Source organism: Saccopteryx leptura, chromosome 3 (assembly GCF_036850995.1).
Source record: "Saccopteryx leptura isolate mSacLep1 chromosome 3, mSacLep1_pri_phased_curated, whole genome shotgun sequence".
NCBI classification, from domain to species: domain Eukaryota; kingdom Metazoa; phylum Chordata; class Mammalia; order Chiroptera; family Emballonuridae; genus Saccopteryx; species Saccopteryx leptura.
Window position 1 is genome coordinate 306868844 of NC_089505.1, and position 5641 is coordinate 306874484.

General features: G+C 40.2%; 1 non-coding gene across 1 annotated transcript; it reads right to left on the reverse strand.

Annotated features, from left to right (window-relative positions):
* Nucleotides 1–1201: 1201 nt before the first annotated feature.
* On the reverse strand, nt 1202–1277 carry TRNAG-ACC (transfer RNA glycine (anticodon ACC)). Its single transcript has one exon. It is a non-coding gene; the product is annotated as a tRNA-Gly (tRNA).
* Between the last annotated feature and the right edge of the window lie 4364 nt (nt 1278–5641).

A 5641-nucleotide genomic window follows, 5' to 3' on the forward strand; every position in this document is an offset into this window, starting at 1 on the left:
GACTTCAGTATATAAATATTTTATAAAATACTATATGGCATTTCATCAAGTCACCAATGAAGAATATTTTCCCTCACTTTAGGCCAGGATGCTGATCACAGCTCATCTGTTCATTTAAAATTGCCGAGCTGCTTTGCTCCTCTTGAAAAGTGGTTATATCAATGGTATGTCTTATGACTGAGAGTCATATATATATAATATGTAGGCTTTCCCGAAACTTATTTTACTATAAAATTGTTTTTGATAGCTTTTCATGAAACCAGGACTCAAAGAAGCAGACAATATCTGGTTCTACAATTCATCACAAAGATATCATACTCTCACTCCTCAAAGAGAAAACTAGGCTGATAAAATAAAGAAAAACAGACGAGGTGAAGTACTTCTGGAATGAGACTATAAGAATTTTGAAAAATCTGTTCTTCTATAAAAGCAATGAGAACACTAGCAAAAATCAATAAAACCAACTTTTTCAGAACTTTGGAAATTAACCAAAAACTTGTAACAATTCATAGAACATTTATTAAAGAAAAGCAGCTGAATAGGAACAGCAAGCTGAGTAGGGTTTTAACTCAATATCCGTGGCTCTGCAGTGGGTTTGAAAAGCAGCAGCCCCACAATAATTGAATTATAAAAAAAGCAGCTTAGTACAGGCATGGCCAACAGTTTCTGCCCCTGGGCCAGATTAGAAAGAAAACTTTTTTCACAGGCTAGACGAAATATTAAAATTAAAAAATGTTAAATACAAAAACGATTCATTTAAGTAAACAAAATTTTATTATGTAATTTGTTTATGAATAAATGTAAGTAATTTAGTACAACAAATTAACAAAAACACTAATGTGACGTGTTGAGGCACTTTGCATCGCCTATTTTTTTTTTTTTTTTTTTTTTTTTTTTTCATTTTTCTGAAGCTGGAAACAGGGAGAGACAGTCAGACAGACTCCCGCATGCGCCCCACCGGGATCCACCCGGCACGCCCACCAGGGGCGGTGCTCTGCCCCCCAGGGGGCGATGCTCTGCCCATCCTGGGCGTCGCCATATTGCGACCAGAGCCACTCTAGCGCCTGAGGCAGAGGCCACAGAGCCATGCCCAGCACCCGGGCCATCTTTGCTCCAATGGAGCCTTGGCTATGGGAGGGGAAGAGAGAGACAGAGAGGAAGGAGGGGGGTGGTGGAGAAGCAAATGGGCGCTTCTCCTATGTGCCCTGGCCGGGAATCGAACCCGGGTCCTCCGCACGGTAGGCCGACGCTCTACCGCTGAGCCAACCGGCCAGGGCCTATTATTTTTTTTTAATATCTGGCTCTATACTTGTAGTAGCTATTCTTAACACAGCCTCCAAATGTAAATCATTCAATCTTGGTCTTGTACTTTTATTTAGATTTTGTTCACAAATATAAATTGAGCTGAAGATTACTAAATATTCCTTGGCAAGTTTTTTTAAATTTTCATATTTTCCATTATTCAATTGCTTATAAAAATTGCATAGACGAGTACAAAAGTTGTAAATCTTTTTTTTTTTTTTTTTTTCTGAAGCTGGAAACGGGGAGAGACAGTCAGACAGACTCCCGCATGCACCCCACCGGGATCCACCCGGCATGCCCACCAGGGGCTACACTCTGCCCACCAGGGGGCGATGCTCTGCCCCTCCGGGGCGTCGCTCTGCCACGACCAGAGCCACTCTAGCGCCTGGGGCAGAGGCCAAGGAGCCATCCCCAGCGTCTGGGCCATCTTTGGTCCAATGGAGCCTTGGCTGCGGGAGGGGAAGAGAGAGACAGAGAGGAAGGAGGGGGCGGGGTGGAGAAGCAAATGGGCGCTTCTCCTATGTGCCCTGGCCAGGAATTGAACCCGGGTCCACGCATGCCAGGCCGACGCTCTACCGCTGAGCCAACCGGCCAGGGCCCTAGTTATTTTGTTTTAAATTTCCAACTGTGCTAACAAACCAGTTAGAGGGTACAAAAGGAATATACAGGGGGTGTAAAAGGAGATTGACAGTTGTGAGTATGTGAAGTACAGAGTTTATTCTTGTATTGTTATTTTCTTAATCGTACTATTTATTTGCAGTATTTGTTTTATTATTATTATTTTGTATCCTTACTCATAATTTATCTTTTATTTAATGGTGGCTGGTAATTTACCCTACTTTTGCTCACCCCTGTATTCATTCATGCATTCACTTATTCATTCTTTTTATATGTAATGAGTCCTTTTTTTTTAGCTTTTTAAAAAATTTTATTAAGACAATTAAGTATTTTTTTTGTATTTTTTCCGAAGTTAGAAGCGGGGAGGCATTCAGGCAGACTCCCCCATGAGCTTGACCAGGATCTACCCTGTATGCCCACCAGGGGGCTATGCTCTGCTCATCTGGGGCGTTGTTCCATTGCAGCCAGAGCCATTCTAGTACCTGAGGCAGAGACCATAAGTCGTCCTCAGTGCCTGGGCCAACTTTGCTCCAGTGGAGTTTTGGCTGTGGGAGGGGAAGAGACAGAGAAGAAGGAGAGGGGGAAGGGTAGAGAAGAAGATGGGAGCTTCTCCTGTGTGCCCTGACCGGGAATCAAACCAGAACTTTTACACGCCCAGCCGATACTCTAACTCTGAGCCAACCGGCAAAGACTAGACAATTACTTTTAGCAAGGTGACATTGATTAATTAGAGTACATAGATTCAGAGAAAACATCTCCAGATCATTTTGACATTTGATTATGTTGTATACCCATCACCCAAAGTCAAATTGTCCTCCATCACCTTTTTTTTGGTTTTCTTTATGCCCCTCCCTTCTCCTACCCCTACCCCCTCCCTCTTCTCCCTTCCCCTCCCCCTGGTAACCACTGTACACTTATCCATGTCCATGAGTCTCAATTTTGTGTCCCACCTATGTATGGAATCCTACAGTTCTTAGTTTTTTTCTGATTTACTTATTTCACTCAGTATAATGTTATCAAGGTCCATCCACATTGCCGTAAATGATCTTATGTCATCATTTCTTATGGCTGAGTGGTATATATGTACCACATCTTCTTTATGCAATCTTCTATTGAAGGGCTTTTTGATTGTTTCCGTGTCTTGGCCACTGTGAACAATGCTGCAATGAACATGGGGCTGCATGTGTCTTTATGGATCAATGTTTTGCATTTTGGGGGTATATGCCAGTAGAGGGATTGCTGGGTCATATGGTAGTTCTATTCTTAATTTTTTGAGGAACCACCATACTTTCTTCCATAATGGTTGTACTAATTTACATCCCCACCAAGAGTGAATGAGGGTTTCTTTTTCTCCACAGCCTCTCCAGCACTTGCTATTACCTGTCTTTTTGATAATAGCTAACAGGTGTGAGGTGGTACCTCATTGTAGTTTTGATTTGATTTGCATTTCGCTAATAGCTAGTGAAAATGAACATCTTTTCATGTATCTTTTGGCCATTTGTATTTCTTCCTGGGAGAAGTGTCTGTTCATATCCTCTTCCCATTTTTTTTTTATTGCATTGTTTGCTTGTTTGTTGTTAAGTTTTGTGAGTTCTTTGTATATTTTGGATATTAGGCCCTTATCTGAGCTGTTGTTTGAAAATATCATCTTCCATCTAGTTGGCTGTCTGTTTGTATTGTTGTCAATTTCTTTTGCTGTGCAAAAGCTTCTTAGTCTGATGTAGTCCCATTCATTTATCTTTGCTTTCACTTCCCTTGTCTTTGGAGTCAAATTCATAAAATGTTCTTTATGGCCAAGGTCCATGAGTTTAGTACTTATGTTTTCTCCTTTGTAATTTATTGCTTCGGGTCTTATATTTAGGTCTTTGATTGGTTTTGAATTAATTTTGGTACAAGGGGATAGACTGTAGTCGAGTAGTCAAGTTTCATTCTTTCGCACGTGGCTCTACAGTTTTCCCAGTACCATTTATCAAAGAGGTTTCTTTTCTCCATTGTGTGTTTTTTTGGCTTTTTTAGGATTTGACCATATATATGTGCTTTTATTTCTGGGCTCTCTATTCTGTTCCGTTAGTCTGAGTGTCTATTTTTCTGCCAATACCGTGCTGTTTTGATTATCATGGCTCTATAATATAATTTGAAGTCAGGTATTGTAATGCTCCCAGCTTCATTCTTTTTCCTTAGGATTACTTTGGCTATTCGGGGTTTTTATAGTTCCATATAAACCTGATGATTTTTTGTTCCATTTCTTTAAAAAATGAAATTGGGATTTTGATGGGAATTGCATTAAATTTGTATATTGCTTTGGGTAATATGGTCATTTTGACTATATTTATTCTTTCTATCCAAGAACAAGGAACATTTTTCCATTTCATTGTATCTTTTTTTATTTCCCTTAATAATGTTTTGTACTTTTCATTATATAGGTCCTTTACATTTTTTGTTATGTTTATTCCTAGGAATATTTTTGTTGTTGCAAGCGTAAAAGGACTTATTTTTTTCTGATGTTTCATGTCGGCATATAGGAAGGTAATAGACTTCTGTATATTAATTTTGTATCCTGAGACCTTTCTGTATTGGTTTATGGTTCTAATAGTCTTTTTGCAGAGTCTTTGAGGGTTTCAATGTACAGGATCATATTATCTGAAAAAAAGGGAAACCTTTACTTCTTGTTTCCCAATATGAATGCCTTTTATTTCTTTCTTCTGTCTGATTGCTCTGGCTAGAACTGCCAGCACTACGTTGAATAAGAGTGGAGAGAGTGGGCAATCTTGTCTTGTTCCTGATTTTAGAGAAAAAAATTTCAATTTTTTGCCATTTAATATGTTGTTAGCTGATGCTTTGTCATAAATGACCTTTATTATGTTGAGATATTTTCCTTCTGTATCCATTTTTTTGAGTATTTTAAACAAAAAATGATGTTGTATTTTACCGAATGCCTTTTCTGCATCTATTGATAGGATCATGTGGTTTTTGGTTTTTTGTTGATATGGTGTATTATGTTAACTGTTTTACATATGTTGAACCATCTTTGTGATGCTGGGATGAATGCCACTTGATCATAATGATTTTTTTTTTTTTGTATTTTTCTGAAGCTGGAAACTAGGAGGCAGTCAGACAGACTCCCCCATGTGCCCGATCGGGATTCATCTGGCACGCCCACCAGGGGGCAATGCTCTGCCCATCCGGGGCGTCGCTCTGTTGTGACCAGAGCCACTCTAGCGCCTGAGGTAGAGGCCATGGAGCCATCCCCAGCGCCTGGGCCATCTTTGCTCCAATGGAGCCTCAGCTGCGGGAGGGGAAGAGAGAGACAGAGAGGAAGGAGAGGGGGAGGAGTGAAGAAGCAGATGGGCGCTTCTCCTGTGTGCCCTGGCCAGGAATCGAACCCGGGACTTCCGCACACCAGGCCGACACTCCACCACTGAGCCAACTGGCCAGGGCGATGAATTATTTTTTTAATGTGTTGTTGTATTTGATTTACTAGTATTTTCTTTATGATTTTAGCATCTGTATTCATTAGAGATATTGGTCTGTAGTTTTCTTTTTCTGTGTTGTCCATGCCAGGTTTCGGTATGAGGGTTACGTTGGCCTCATAAAATGTGTTTGGAAGTATTGCTTCTTCTTCAAATTTTTGGAAGACTGAGTAGAATAGGAAACAAATCTTTGAATGCTTAATTGAATTCACTAGTATAGTTTGGCCCTGGACTTTTATTTTTGGGGAGGT